Here is a 16,702-nt window from a genome sequence, read left to right on the forward strand (position 1 = left end):
TTTCCACCAGGCAAGCTTGGGAGACCTGTTTTAGGTACTGAAGTCATGCAATGTTGTGTAAATAACTTTTTAATTTATGTGACAGTGCTACTGATTAAATCAAGCTGACCTCTATTTAACGTTATGGGCTTGTTTTTCTTCAAGGATTTCAAGTTTATGCCAATTTGGCTGAATCAAAAATGCAATCACTATAGTCATTCCAGAGATGGGAATCTTTAATAAAGCTAGATATTCAATAATTGATTATATGAAACACTGCAATTACACAGCATTGGAAAATTCTTAAACATTAGAAAATTTAAAGTCTGATTAATACTTTGTCTATCTTCATTAAAGGAACACAAACCTCTTGGGAATAAGTGGGGAGCAGTAGAGGTTAGAGAAGCTGAAAGAAATTAGCATTAGTAAAATAGTTATGGTGAAATTGAAAGCTGATAAATCCCCAGAACCAGATGACTTGCATCAAAAAGGTTTTAAGAGAGTGACGATGGAAATGGTGGATGCATTGGCTATTACCTTCTAAAATTCTGCATATTCTAGAATCGTTCCCACAGATTATAAGGTAGCAAATGCATTCAGAAAAGCCTTAAAGACGAGAGTCATTTTATTACTGAGATAGCAACTTGTGTTTCTGTGGCAGTGATTAATTCCATGTTCTTTAAATTATTGAACAAAGCTAACATTGCGCAATACACTTCCTGAAAGTTATTAGAATGTTAGATATTTTACTCCAGAACGATTGCAGGGAAAATACTAAAAGGGTCAACTCACCTGACATTCTTGAATTTTGATTTTTCTGTTGTGGGGGGTTAAATAAGATGTTTTTGATGTTGCATAGTATTAATCACCTGACTGACCTCTTCTGTTAAAGTGGAATGGTCAGTGCTGCAGCAACTACCATTTGGAAATGCAACCAACAAAGTTCCGGGTGTTAGTATGTTCAAAGGGTAATTGAAAAATGTTGCAGATTTGTAAACTTGATGGCCTTGATTGGTAAATTAGATATGATTATTTCCACAAACAGAGACCATTTAGTCCTTGTGTTAGACTTGGCAACATTGAGCAGTTATACCCTCTAAGTACTCTAGGGCTCACATCAATTTGATTGAAAGTCTAGTGATTTTAGAATTACAAATTACTGATGTTTAGAAACAGTCGGTGCAGATGTTCACAAATGTTCTAATTGTAATTTGCTGTTTCACAAAACTAGTATTATTTTGGGCAGAATCAACAATTAATTTTGGGTAAATTACAATGTTGCTTAATAAAATTAACTGCATTTAGATTAGTATCATTTTCATGGTCGTCATTTCCCAAGAGTAGAAAACGGGCAAAGTAATAGCATTGAAAGTGTCAACAAAACAAGCTGGATAGATTGCTTTGTAGATGCATCATTTGTGGAGTACTTGAGGTAACTTCAGCTTCCATCTGCATTTGTGTCAGGCAAAGGTCTGCTTTTTCTCATTGTGGCTTAGAATATTATAAATAAAGCAGTTCTGTTTGCAGCTCTCACTTGCCCAACTCTTAATATATCACTGATTACAATAAATTAGAATATGGTGCCTCAAAATCCTTTTATTTACAATTTGGCGTCATATAGCTGAGGTTAATGCTATTATGCCAGCTTTTCCAGAACTTAATGTATAATTATTAACTTTGTAGTTGCTTTTAACTTCATTGTGAATAATATTAAATGCTTATGAAGGATGAAATGTTTATACAAACTTCAAACTTGTGTTGTGTTTTTGGATAAATGTTTTAAATTGTTGGATGAGTTTGGCAGTCATTTGCAAGACAAGCAATCAATATCTTGATCATAAAGACAATGTTATTACTTCAGTTACACAATGTAAAAGTATAATTTTAAGAAGGAAAATTTTCTAGTCTCCTGATATTTGGGAAGTATTAGTACAAGTTTTTGAGATGGTATATAAACAATTTACTGCAAATCTTTGTTTATAGCAGCATCAAAAGAATGCAGATTTTTTTTCTTGGATTTCCACTGTAAACTAGAATATAGTATATTTGAGAACCTTTGGTGTAGCAAGTGGAAGTGTGCCATGTGACTTTCTTGGATGAAATCTGACTCTGTGCTGGTCTCAAAAGAGTTGCACAACATGCTTTTGCTTATCATTATAATCTGCCTATTGGCTAACAATTGTGAGTTATCTTATATTAGCACAGTAATAGTACACTTACTTTGGCTGATGTGCATGTGTGAATATCAGATAAGGAAAAGGTCCAGTTTGTCTGTCATCCCTGATTAATTATCTGCTAGCAAGTCATACAACTAATACCTATCTGAAATACTACGAGAGGGCCAGCCATGTGAAGCCATGCCTGGAAGGGGGTGAATAAGGTTAAGGGAAGAGAAAGTTCTTGATATATACATGTGAAGAGGCTAAAGGGAAAATTAGTGCAAGTTGGAGTGAATTAAACCCCTGTGAAGCTAGGACTCCAATTAGTTATTAATGAAATTCTGATTTCTGAATTGTTGTGCATTTGGTGCTTAAAAATACAGTTTGATCTTTATGCATTCACCTATGTATTCAAGATTTTGTATGCTGGGCATTGCCAAAGCATCTTTGAATATTAAATGATCAATACAAATTCAGCCTTTATTGATTTATTTTTACTTCATATTTACAAATCCTATTAAGTTTAAGTAGGCAACTTATTACGTTTTTATTGCAGCATCTCACACTGGGATTTCTGGACACCTTTCCCTTTTTGGGATTTTCCAGACGCAGTCTCTAAAATAACTAGATGTGCCTTTTGAAATTTTTACTACCACGCATAATATTTCCTGTCATCAAAATAGTTTTCCTTTGAATAGATTACTCTGTATTGAGGCAGTGAGAGCAGCAGAATTCTCATGGAATTATTTTGAAGTCTAGTTTTTTTAAACAAAGTTAAACCTGTATTTCAGAAATGCACAAATGTTTTGATGGGTACACTTTAAAATAAACTGTTTGACAGTAATTGTAAATTGGACATTAGCCTGCAGAGTTGATGGAAATATAATTGGTTGTGTCAGTTTTTTTTGTTACAAATAAAACTTGTATTCACCAGCAAGTTTGGGACACTATCTCAATTGCCAATTTTGAAATGGATCATATGTCAGTGATAATAATTCTGATAGTCTTGCAGGTGTTATTTGCCTGCTGCCTTTTTAAATGGCTGTTTTATGTGTTTGCCAGATACCAGAAGACGTATGCAAAATTAGGAGATATTTTGCAGGGTCTATAACACTCAAAATTTGGCCCTAAGTATGTTTAAGAATTGTCTGGGATAAGCTTGTTTTCCTGCTGCCATGCTCAGTAATTGTATACCTTCAGCAAGCTTATGCTTGGATTCTTGTCCCTGTTTGAAGCCTTCTGCATACCATAAGGCTGCTTTTGTTTTCCTTGTACTTGAATGAAACTATACTTGAAGTAAATTACATCTGTTTATTCCTAAAGGTTTGTAAGGGCAGGAATATACAAGTAACTGAGATACTTTGCATATGATATTGCACACCAGAGCTGGAGTTGTTCAGGCTGCCTTCACCCACACACACAACCCTAGTCTCATCCAGGTTTACCCATCCGCACATGCATTCACTAATTTAAGAATGTAATTGGTTAGTATTTTTCAAAGCAAAATGTTATCTTTCTATATTTCAGGCAGTGATGAAAAGTAGGAAGTTGACTACTAAGATGGCAGGGGAGGCTCCTTACATGCTGACAACTTACAGGCTACAGAAAAGGTTCCTCTTTCTCCTGGGCATAGGGACTACATAGTTCCAAACAAAAGCCAAAGCTTAGAGGCTATAAATCACTGTGGGAAGCCCATATTTTGTGCCCACTCTTCATCAATGCACTCCATTTTCAAGTATCTGATTAATAATACATGTTAATCTGTCAGACTCGCCATACAATTTTTATGCACTGATATCACAATTCACCTTTGTAGGATATCTTGAAAGAACAATTTCCTCCCACAACTCCAGTTCAACCTTAGTACAGAGGAAGAGGAGCAAGAAGAGAAGCATGAGAATGTAGTATAGGGGCAGAGGAAGAGGTTATTGCATTGTTGTGATGGGCATTGCTATGCACCAGATAGTAATACCAAGATGGCGCAAGAAAATGGGAGAAAGCTGCATGGGGAAAGTTAGCTACAGGCAGATAAAGATGTAGAGGACCTGGTGTGTTGGCTTACTGGAGGGGGCATCTGCACATTAGTATGACCCCGGAGGTTTTGGATATGGCTGTGAGAGAAACATGTATGAGAAGTCTAGATTTTGTTGCAAGAGGATTTGAGTATACAAGTAAAGATGTCTTGCTACAATTAAAGAGGGCTCTGATGAGATGGCACCAAGTAAGGATATGCTTGCAATAGAAGCTGAATCCTGAATAGTGACTGTGGGGCGGGGGGGGGGGGGTGCGAGGTGTGTGTATAGGTGAATAGGGGCACTTTCGTTTTATGATGCAAGCAGACTAAACTTCTCTAAGTTTCCAGCATTTTCCATATTAATGTCTGGCTGACTGGTCTCTAGTTCCTGTGTTTTCTGTCCATTTCTTAAATAGTGGGTTACTTATGCTTCCTTCTAATCCTTGAATTTCTAGAATCAGTAGAATTTTCAGAGATGTCTAGTGCCATCTCTTTTAAAAACTTTTTGAATGCATGTCATCAAGTCTTGAGAACTTATAGGCTTTCAGTAACATGAATTTCTCCAATACTATTTTTTCAACTAATGCCAATTTTATAGTCATGCAGTGGAGAAACTGGTCCTTTGGCCTACCATGTCTGTGCTGGTCATTGAGTACCCATCTATACCATCTTATTTTCCAGCACTTGGTCTGTGGCACTCATATGTCTTAGTGATTCAAGTGCTCATCTGATTACTTAAATGTTCTGAGTCTTTATCCTGACCACCCCTTTAAACAGTGCATTCCAGATTCCAACCACCTTCAAGGTTGAAAAACATTCTTCCTTAGATCCCCTCCTACCCCTCACCTTAAACATATGTCCCCAATGGTTTTATGCCCCCTCAGAATTTTGTATACCTTAATCATGTCTACCTCTGCTCGAAGAAAAACAGCCTTTCCAGAATCTCCTAACAGAAACTGCCTATCCCAGGTAATGTCTTGGTGAACCTCCCCTTCACTCTTTCCAGTGCAATCTTGTCTTTCCTATAGTGTGGTGACCAGAACTGCAGAAAGAACTCCAGCTGTGGCTTAACCAATGTTTTATAAAGTTGTGCTATAACCTCCTTGCTCTGAAATTGTTCCCTGGCTAATGAAGACAAGTATCCCATTTGCCACCTTCTCTGCCTTATTCACCCATGCTGCCAATCTTTGGGATCCTTGGACTTGTACACCCAAGGTCCCTCTGTTCTTCAATATTCCCTAGGCCCTTCCATTCATTGTGTGTGTCATAGCCGTACTAGTCCTCTCAAGGTGCACCATCTCATAATTATTAGGATTAAGTTCCATCTGCCGTAGCTGTGCCCATTTTGCCAACTCATTAATATCAGTCTGTAGGTGATTCTCTTCGTTATTAACAGCATCAGTTTTTGTGTCATCTGCAAATTTATTAATCATTCTTCCAACGTTCACATTCAAATTGTTAATGAATATAACAGACAGTAAGGGTCCCAGGGCCAATCTCTGTGGTTTCCAGTTTCTTTGATCTATCAATTTCTTTGGGTTCCTCATCCACTCTGTGTTCCCCACCATTTCTAGAAGGTGACTGTGTCTTCTGTGAAGATGGACACAAAATATATGTTTGGTTTTCCTGTCACTTATTTTGCAATATAATTTCTCTGGTCTCAGTCTGTAAGGAACTCACATTAACTTTAGATAGCTGCTTTCTTTTTGTGCATGAAAGGAAGCCTGTTTTTCTTATTATTGATTACTTGCATATTTTGCTTTCCCTCATTTTGTGGCAACATCACAAGCCTTTTCCTTTGATCTAGAACTATTTTTTCTTTATAGCCGATGCCGGGGGACTTTTCCTTTGGCCACAAGGATATTTATTACTTATAAGCTGTGTACTAATTCTTTTAAATGTTGGCCATTACTTGTTCACTGTTTTAGCTTGTAATGTGGTTTCTCAGTCTACCATAGCCAAGGCACACCCCTTGTCTTAGTTTCCTTTGTTTAGATTTATAATAACCTGATTTTTAAAATTACAACATATGATTATTCTACCCCAAAGGTCCTTAACAACTAGATATTAATTAATCATTTCTCATTGCACAATACCAGAAGAGGATGATGGCCTCTTTTGATCTGAGCATGCTGATTTAGAAAGCCATATCTTAACCCTCAATGAACTTGTATTCTATATTCTTACCACTGATTTGATTTGGCCAGTCTACATTTTGATTAAAGACTCTTGTAATACTCATTATATTACACTTATAACATGCACCTCGGAATTCCCAATTTATAGCATGCCCTACGTTACTGCTGTTTGGTGGGAAATATCTGCAGACTCCCAGTGTCTTCTACCCTTGCTCTTTCTTACTCCAGCCAAACTGATTCTACTACATGTTTTCCAAGGTAAGATTTTCTCTCCACTGCCTTTATTACATTTTTAAAATCAGGGCCGCCACTTCTCTCCATTTTGCCCATCTCTTATAAAAGTTAAGCATCCTGGAATATTTAATAACCCGCCTCAGTCACTTTGCAACCACACATCTAAATGGCTTTTAGATCATAATTATTTATGTCTGTTTTGTCTTGTTGTGAAAACTGTGCACCTGGAGAGGGGCTGTTCAAGAATTTGCCACTCCTCTCCAGAGGTGCCCCTGGGCTTGGATGGTTCTCCATCAAGAATGAATGTACGAATTAGGAGCAGGCACTCTGGCATGGGCCGGCTTTGTCATTTAATAAGATCATGGCTGATTTGATTACAACTTCAACTGTTCTGACCTGCCTGAGGTTACTTTTAACCACGTGCTTATCAAATATCTCTAAGAAGTAGTCCTTTAAAAAAAAAATTCAAAGATGCGGGGATCTGAGAGACATTTTGGGGATCTGAGGGTAGTGGATATATGAGGAGGTGGTGTTAGAGGCAGGTACATTTTCAACATTTGGACAGGTACACAGATAGGAAAGGTTTTGAGGGATATGGGTCAAATGCAGGCAAATGGGATTAGTTTAGAAAGGCATCTTGGTTGGCATGGATGAGTTGGGCCGAAGGGCCTGTTTCTGTGCTATATAACTCTATGAATCTACCCTGCTTCCGCTCAACTTTGAAGAATATTCTATAGACCAAGCCAAAATTATGGCAGACAGAAATGACTAGTTTGATAAAACAGAGAGAGAGAATCTATTGAATTCTCCAATTATATTATCCTGCAGGTTGCAATGTGCCTAGATGGAAGATGAAGTGTTCTGCAGATGTTGTGTCGGGCCTCATTGTAACAGTGCAAAGAGCCACAGACCAAGGTCAGAGTGGGATGGTGAATTAAAGTGGCAGGCAACAGGAGGCTCAGGGTCACTCTTTAATTGTATGTTCAATTTCCCAAGCTATAAACAATAGCATTCTGTTTTCCTATTTATTTGCTGCATTGCATTCTAGCCTGTAAGGAATCGTGCACTTAGGGCATCCAGGTCCCTCTCCATCTTGGAGCTCTGCAATCTGTTGCCATACAGATAAAATGCTGCTTAATTTTTTCTGCACAAATGAACAATTTCACAATTTTCACCAATAAATACAATGTCAATTGTTCAGCAGAGCAGAGCTGATCTCCAGGAGAAATACGAAGAACGCAGGAAGCAGACAGCGGGGATGCAGGACAAGTTAGCCATATCTGGCATGCACCTAGAGGTTGAAACAATGGAAGTACATTCCAGCTCTCAATAGTTTCCATACCATTGTCTACTCCAGTGTCAATAACCGTATTTTGGGGAGTGATGGATCAATAACCCGAAACTCTTCCAAATGTTCCTCACAAGAATGTCTTATTTCAACCAGATACTGAAATTTTTAGTCACATTTATAAAGGCAATGATTGCAGTTTAAAATATTTGTAGCTTTACAAATTAAACCGAATTTTAATTATTGAAGTAACACTATCAGCTCTCCAGCTGCTCCTCCCCACCTTCATACTGCACTGTTCACTGCATCTCCACACCTTCCTACATTCCCCAAAACCACTACCTCATGTTAATTTTAAAAGTACTCAATCTCCCTGTGGTCAGAAGAATGAGTTTTTATTTGAAAGGTCCTATTTAAAAATGATCAAACTGACAGTTAGAACCATGAGGCAGGCTAGGTGCTGTGTATCTGCATTTCATGGTCTGGAGCCGCCATCTATTTGATCATTCAAATGAAAACCTATTCACCTTGCCAATCAATATTGTAGTGTTAACCTGGGGTGCTTTAGGACCTTGAGCAGTGAATGCAGGTGGACTGGAAAGATGCAAACCTCTTGGTGTGAGATTGTGTGGGTCAAACCTTGTGGTATGAATGGATCTTGGCAATGCAGGGTTTGTATTCTGTACCACAGGACTGCCTGATTTCCTGAGGGATTCATTGGCAGTATGGAAAATGACATTGCTTTCTCTTTCCATCTCCCATCCTCCATCAGGTCAGCAGTGCTTCTCTCAATATTGTGGCCTCAGACAACACAGTGGCTTCATGTGGCTGAATACAGTAGTCTGAAGCCCTCCAACAGCAAGAGCTGGTTTTCCAGCTCTGATACCTGCTGATCCTCTATATGAAAGGGAGCAGCCTACCAACAGCCCAGCTGCAAACATTGGAGGAACACTGGATGTATTGATTCTAGAAACTGCCGCAGAAGTTGCCCTTTACATTTCAAAGAATTATCAGTGATCTAATTAGACAATTCAAAAGATCAATCCATGATGGCCAGCCAGGAAGAAGCAATTAGGATGATGAAGTGAGAGTATTCTGCATCAAGTCAAGGACATTGTTTTCTAAGAAGGGAACCTTGGTCTGGTTTATTGTAGAGATGATACAAAATTATTACATTACCACTGATTGTGAAGTGATATGTTTATGGGGACCAATTGGATGTTTTCTTTCACATTGCCATTTAACTTTGCATCACAAATTTCAGATGGAACTTAAAGGGGGAAAGTTCCCCAAATGTTGTTTTTCTAACCCTTTCTACTACAATTGCTACCCATAATACATCCTGCAAGAGGCTGGTAATATCTATTTCTTTTATGGTATAAAGAAGCAAATAGTAAACACGGAGTGGAATTCTTTCAAAGGCTAGTTAATAATTTAAATTGACTGCCAGAAGGATATATATATCACACACATCGTATGTGTGTATATGCTTGTTCCATATTTCCTGTTTTTAAGGTATTAGTTATCAAAGATTCTGCAGTTCCTTTCATGCATAAATTGGGAAACTTGCAGGACTTGAGGAAATGTTTTTTGCAGCAGTTGTTCCACAACCTGCAGGGCAGCCAATCCTTCTGTTTAAAAAATCACAAACGGGCAGCAGGTTGATTTTCGGTTGTTTTGATGAGATGCAAACGAAGCAATGAGTGCTTCATGAGCAGGAAGTGCAAATAAAATTTGTAGTCTTGAGATGCAGAACTCATTGCTAAAGTCTTATTTAAAACCTGTGCCATTTATAATCATAGTATTAAAAAGACAAGTAAACCTTGGTTTTTGTTTAAATAAGAACGAAAGAATGACACTGGGGCTATGTGCTATGAGCAGACCAACTGTCTTTCAGTTGTATCTTGCTAAAATACTAATCCCAGACTTTGCTCTGAAGCATGGTTGATGCAGATAAGATTGCCCAATTTATATTTATTAGAACATCAGAAGGAAAGCAGGCAGTATTTATTTACAAGTCATTAAGTTAAACTAGAAGATTTCTCTCTCTACCTAACTTTCATTTCAGTGCAGTAGTTGTGCTCAACACGAGACTCTGCGGATGCTGGAATCTGGAGCAATACACAAATGCTGGAGGAACTCAGCAGGTCAGGCAGCATCTATGCAGGGAAATAAACAGTTGACATTTCATAGTTCAGTAAGCTTTAGGTTTACGATTATCTTCTTGATTGCCTAACACCTTGAGCAGAGCTTCTGACTTCATTTTGACTACAGTAGTTCCATGCTCCTCTTCAAAGTTGAGCCATATGATTTTGTTTTTGTTACCTGTGTCTGAAACAATGGACAGCATCTGTTTAATTTCACATCTCAATGGTGCCTTTTAAAACTCTGCCAGAGCCTAGATTTTTATGCTCAAGTCTCCTAACACATGATTATTCTTGCTAGCTTGGGATAATTATGCAAGTTTGTTGCAATGAAATGTATTTGATTTCAATGAGATTTTTCAGCCCAATATAAATTACTTATGTCTAACTGATTTATAATGCTTTCAATGTTTTGCCTTTATTGTTCACATTACTACTTAATTCTGTTATCTTCAAGCATACTTTCACTTTTAAGGTTTTGGAAAAGCTGTATTTTTAATCAATCTTTTGGTCACCGCAAACTTTCTGATAAGGATTTGCCATTGGTTGCTTCTGAGAAGTGCCTTTGTTCCTTGCTGTTATATCTGCATTCGTACAGGAATTTATGTAATAGCTGGCTGCAGGAAAGGAACTGATCTTTCCCAGTTCAAAAAAAAGACACTGCTTTTACTGCAGTTTCTTGTTAATATTTCCCAATCGCCTGAGCAGCAGATGAATTAAAAGTTTCATAAAAGGAAACTAGTTATTTAAGCAGGACTGACAAAATACTGAAAAAGAAATAGCTGTTTTCTACTTTGCTTCTTGAAATTGTCCATGTTTATACAAGATTCAAATACAGCCAGATTGCTGGATTATTTTTCCATGTTTTGTCACTGAATATCTGCATCTATTCCTATCTGCTAATTTTGTGCTGTACTCTTATCACACCCAATTTTTTATCTCGCTATTCAATGACTTTATTCCAATGTGTGAATCCCCATCTTTAACGCGCACCACTGTTCCTGTAAATTCTTGGGTCATTCCTTTGTTTCCCCTCCCAATCTTCTTTTTCTTTCCCCCCTTGTTCAAGTCTTCATTGTGTTCCTCTCTGTTGTAAATCACTGCTTCCTTCTTTTGAATGAAAGCCTAACTTGTTCACACGCCATTAAATATGTGCCCTCTCCTGATAAACGACTGGTGATGTCTGCTGTTCCTTTAGGAGTTGAAATGGTCTGGAGAATCCTGAGGATTGCTGGCAGCCATACAGCCAGGGTAGCATGTGTGTTAAGTACATTTTGATTTATTTTTACTTTTGTGAACTTTGTAACTAATTTTCTTGAGCCTCGTAAACCCATGTAACCTTTCCCATGCACTCCCTAGTTGGGAACAACTGCAGTACATTACCCTGATAATGTTCATGCTTGTGATGCTCAGGGTTTGGGGTGAGGATGGTGGAAATTGGCTGGAGTCATATCAAGCTACAATGGAAGATGGTTGTTGGAGGCCAATCATCTGCATTGACTTCCTGGAGCTGAGGAGTTCTTCAGGGCAGCATCCTATGCCAATTCAGCTTCACTTGCTTTAGAAGCAGGGGTTTTCACTGATTTCATGATGTTCAATTGTATTGACAACTCACCAGATGAAATGGTCGATGCCCTTCAGCAAGAAGACCTGGACAACAATTATGGATGCAAGCAGCAAAAATTTGTACTGTGCAAGTGCCAGGTAATGACTACCTCCATAAGGGACTTAAACCATGATTATTTATATTGTCATCAACGAATTCCCAAAAGTCAATCCTGGAGGTTGGCATTTCACGGATATTCAGCGTGACTGACTATGGAAACGCTCAATTCTATATCAATGACATATTTGTGCTTTGTTCTCCTAATGCTTCTGTTGTAACATGTATCATCCAGCTTATTCTGAACTAACTGTGGGATATCTTGCTTATGGATTGTTATTGAATCTTTTATTGAAGATCTGATGCACACCTATTTAGGTCCAAACAACTGCCCAGAGCTGTACGTAGAAGTTAATTTATTGATGTTAACTTAAGCTTTTAATACCGTTAAGGTAAAAACATTCAACAACTGTATAACAACATAATAATATGCCCTTTGCGAGGTTATAATTATATTGTTCAGAGTTCCTATCCCGTCAGAGTAAATGTCACTACATCTATAAAGGGGTGAAACAATTAAGTTTAAATTATAGTATTTACTTAGGAGCTTTACTTGAGTAAGTTGAGGCTGTATCTGCATTGAGTGAGAGATACCTTGGAGCTGTCAAAAGAAAATGAATTTAGAGCAGTGAGCTGTAAATTAGTTTGCTGAGCCCTTTGAGCAGAAGAGTTCACAATATTGTATTGCATGACTTGTTATAGTTTCAGCAAGATGCTTTCATATTGTTATATTCATAGAAGAGATCAATGTAGCTTAAAAAAAACAGGTCCCTTAAAAGTCTGAGCTGAAGATTTATTATCTGAACATAACGAAGTTACTTCACTTGTACATTTTAAATCAAAAAAACTGTCAACTTTTATATAGTGGTGCAATTTTGTTTTATTCCTACCAAGGACCCATAAAAATGACTGGATGCATAGAATTTACAACATGGAAACAGACTGTTAGACCTTACCAATCTGAGTCCACATGAGCTGAAAGTCCTTATCTAATCAGCCTACCCTGTCCCCCATTTTCCCTTCATTATTCTGCTATTGTCTCTTCTGATCACAAGCTTTGGGTCTTCATTCCACCGACCTATACCTTTGGTATGGAGTAAGAAAGTGATCATATCCATTACAAAGGACATGCTCTTGTCAAGGCACAGTGGCCTAGAAATTCTAGTACACATTTAAAACTACTGGATAATTGTAGCAGAGACAAGTCTGGTTCTGGACTCGCTGTTTTATTTATGCCTGAAACTTGCTGCTGAAAGTGTGGTTCATGTCTTAGTGGTTGAAAATATTCTGCTTAAGATTGGGCTGCAAGATGGGGGTAAAGGGAGTGCTGGTGGCCATAGATGGAGGATGGTAGTCTGGGGTTGGATAGGTGAGAAGGGTAGAGCAGGATGATGTTTGGTAAAGCTTGGGCCATTGAGAGATGATCTGCAAGCAAGATTGGGGTCATAGACCAGGTTGGTGTCTGCAAGTAAGGTTGGGGGTGGGGCTGAATGTGCAAAGAAATGGTGTGGAGATTGGGATCTCTATCATGGCCTAGGCTTTGGGGCTGCAGAAGCTGGATTGGGGATGGGGAGTTTTTGTATCATGTTTGGGAGCAGTGCTGGAGACTTATTGAATGAAAGGCAAGTATGATGACCTTTTTTTGATTCTTCAGACTCCAAGTCCTCATCTCATTGCTGTCCAAAAAACCATTGTGTAATTTCCCTCAAGGTGCTGTAAATGAATTGTTACATTGGAAACTTTTGATTTTCTAGAGTGGCATAAATGACCTGGAAATGGTTACCTGCATCGCACGGCATGAAAAACTGTTTTTCAATTAAAAATTCCTGTTAAGTGATTGAATTCATAGGCAGGCAGTGGAATGAAGCAGCAAGCTTATTTTACATTGTGTTGCAGTTTTGTGAATACTTAATAGGCTATACAGTAAAAATCATCTGGCATACTTGGGACTTTGGTGCTGGACTAGCAGAACAGCATCTGATAGTCTGGAAAATCTGTTACTGCTCTAACACTTTCCTTTAAGTGTTGCACAGAATAACTTTTCCAGTGAATCCAGTAAGTGTAAAGGGAGTGTAGGAAACAGAACAAACGTTTCAAGGGAGGACAGACGATAGAAGCCGGTGAGTTTATAGAGTGTGATACCTGGAATCCTGGTGAGCACAGGAACTCGGGCTCTGGCAAGTGGAAAGGGAGCACAGCAAACTTCAGCTGGTGAACCAGATGCCAAATCACTGGGTTTTCTGAAGTCAGATGGCAGATTATTGGAGCTTTTACTGTACTTAGCTCAGTTCATCCTCAAGTTATTGTTATAGGGAATGCTTTGTTTGAGTAATGTAGGATATTATCTAAATATAACTCTTCTTTCTATGTCAGAAAATAGTGGGTAGAAGCCCCATATCCAAATTTGACCTCTGTTAACCAAGTAATCCAATACATCACTAAAGAACTGTGATAACATCAGAACTGACAAATGGTATGGACCAGAAACATTAAATGATTTGTTGGCTCAATAGCTCTTAAAAAAAAATTGTAATTTCTACATTGAGTAGAGGTATCGTGACCTACGTCTCATTATCTGCCCATAATAGAACATAGAAAACCTACAGCACAATTCAGGCCCTTCGGCCCACAAAGCTGTGCCGAACATGTACCTACCCTAGAAATTACTAGGCTTACCCATAGCCCTCTATTTTTCTCAGCTCCATGTACCTATCCAACAGTCCCTTAAAAGACCCTATCGTATCTGCCTCCACCACCGTTGTTGGCAGCCCATTCCACGCACTCATCACTCTGAGTAAAAAAAAAACTTACCCCTGACATCTCCTCTATACCTACTCCCCAACACCTTAAACCTATGTCCTCTTGTGGCCTCTAATTCTCAAATCTTTGGATACGGGATGATGCCAGAGGTTTGTAGATTTGGATAAAATGTACACATCAAATGATGGGGGCATTTGTTATGTCTTTGTTTTCAGTCTCGTATTAACTCTATCTTTTAGCCATCTAGTCTTTTTTCATGGATCTGTGCCTACTCTGTAACTATATTATTACATCTTTGAGGGCCTTGTTCAATTTCTATGTTTGTGTTAACCCTCCTAGACCAGATTCCCCTTCAACTTGCTGAAATTGGCCTTTATTCTGTTAACTATTCCTGATTGCTGCTTATTTTTTTCCTTTTATTCTAAACTCGATGCTGTGATCAATGTTTGCCAAATGCTGCCCAACTGAAACATGGTCCACTTGCCTCATTTCATTCTCTAGAGCTAAATTTTGTGGTACTCCCTTCCTTGTTTAGCTGGAAACCCACTGACAGAGAGTATTATTTAGTGCACACTTTAAGAACTCCTCCCTCTTGGTCCACAGTTAATCATCTCAGTCTATGGTGAGATAATTGAAGCCCTACATATTTCTGTGATTTGGCTGCAGATTTCCTCCTCTCCTTCCTGTGCCCCACTTAATGGCCCACAGCATACTTCAGTAGGGTAACAACTCTTCTATTCTTTATTTCTAAGCAAGCAAATTCTACCTTGGCCCCTTACTGATTTTCAATTACAGTGCTGTAAATAAAATATTTCATTAATATTGTCACTTACTTTTTTATTTGTCATTTTCTGCTCTTCCTGAATATCTGATAACCAGGGATATTACAAATCCTCTTCCTCTCTGGCAGGTCTCTCCTGCTACCACTAAATCATATTCCTACATTTCCCATCTCATCAACTGTGATGTATGTAATTATGCACGTACAGTCCATCTTCAAGTACCTCACATTTGCTACTGACTAGTTTTTTTTTCCCTGTTTCTAAATTGGTCAGAGAAACAGCATGGAAACAGCACTTTGGTCCACTGAGTCCACACTGACTATCAACCACAGATTTATGTTAATCCTACATTAATCCCGTTTTCTCCCGACCTTCTCATCAATTTCCACTCACCAACACGGGCAACTTGGAGGCCAATTAACCTATCCACCTGCACATTTTTTGGATTTGGGATAAAACCCACATGGTCACGGGAGAATGTGTGAACCACATACAGACAGCACCTGAAGTCGGGATTGAACCTTTGTCTCTGGCAGAGGCTCTACCAGCTGTGCCAATGAGCCTTTGGCCAGACATTGGATGTCAACCATATCTGGTGCATCAAATGGATGTTATGTGGAACACTTGATAACAAGTCTGTAGTCACTAAAAAAAAATGAATTCAACATTCCTTATTTTAAGGAATTGCTATCATGGTTTACTCTGTTGAACAAGTGTTAAAGCTCAACTGCCAGGGAAGGTTCTAGGGGACAGGATGAATCTGCGTGCATTTAAGTAGGGGTTTTGACAAGGTCCCATCTGGGATATGAGTCCAAAGGATAAAAGCCCATTGGGATCCAGGGTAATTTGGCAAATTGTATCTGAAATTGGCTTGGTGATTGGAGGCAGAGGGTGATGGTCAAAGGTTTTTGTGATTGGAAGCCTGTGATAAGTGATATATTGCAGGAATCAGTGCTGGAATCTTTGCTGTTATCTACATTAATATATGTTGATCTCCTTAGCTACCAGATCAATAGTTAGTCTTTTCTGGATACTGGATGTACAAATCCCTGTTACTTTCTCAGTATATTGATGTAGAAAACCAACTAGTATGCACTCCATGAATTTGTCCTCCATACTAATGATGCTAATTTCGTGTGCCCGGTCTATATTTAGATTCAAGTCCCTTATTTTACCCTTGTTACATGCACCTCTAATTTCTGATTTGTACTTTTTGGGGTCCAACTCCCACCAATGAGGTATACTAGTTTCTTGGCTTGCGGGACAGGATGAATCTGCACTTGGAGAGGTAAGGATTAATTAAGGATAATCACCATGGCTTTAAGGGGAGATCCTGTCTGACTAATTTATTTGAATTTTTGGAAGAGGTGCTTGATTCTACTACTTGACTTTCCAAATTAAGATCCTTTCTCCCCATTGCCTTTATTCCCATCTTTTGTTATGAGGGCTATCACTCCTCTTTCTGAAAGTATCCTGGAATATTTAATTTCCAACCATAGAACCATACAGCACAAAACAGGCCCTTCGGCCCACCATGTTGT

General features: G+C 38.5%; 1 protein-coding gene across 4 annotated transcripts in view; it reads left to right on the top strand.

Annotated features, from left to right (window-relative positions):
* The window catches only part of tanc2a (tetratricopeptide repeat, ankyrin repeat and coiled-coil containing 2a), a 591,670-nt gene that overhangs the window by 37,410 nt on the left and 537,558 nt on the right, over positions 1–16,702 (top strand). The window lies entirely within an intron of this gene.

This window comes from Pristis pectinata, chromosome 25 (genome assembly GCF_009764475.1).
Source record: "Pristis pectinata isolate sPriPec2 chromosome 25, sPriPec2.1.pri, whole genome shotgun sequence".
NCBI lineage: Eukaryota > Metazoa > Chordata > Chondrichthyes > Rhinopristiformes > Pristidae > Pristis > Pristis pectinata.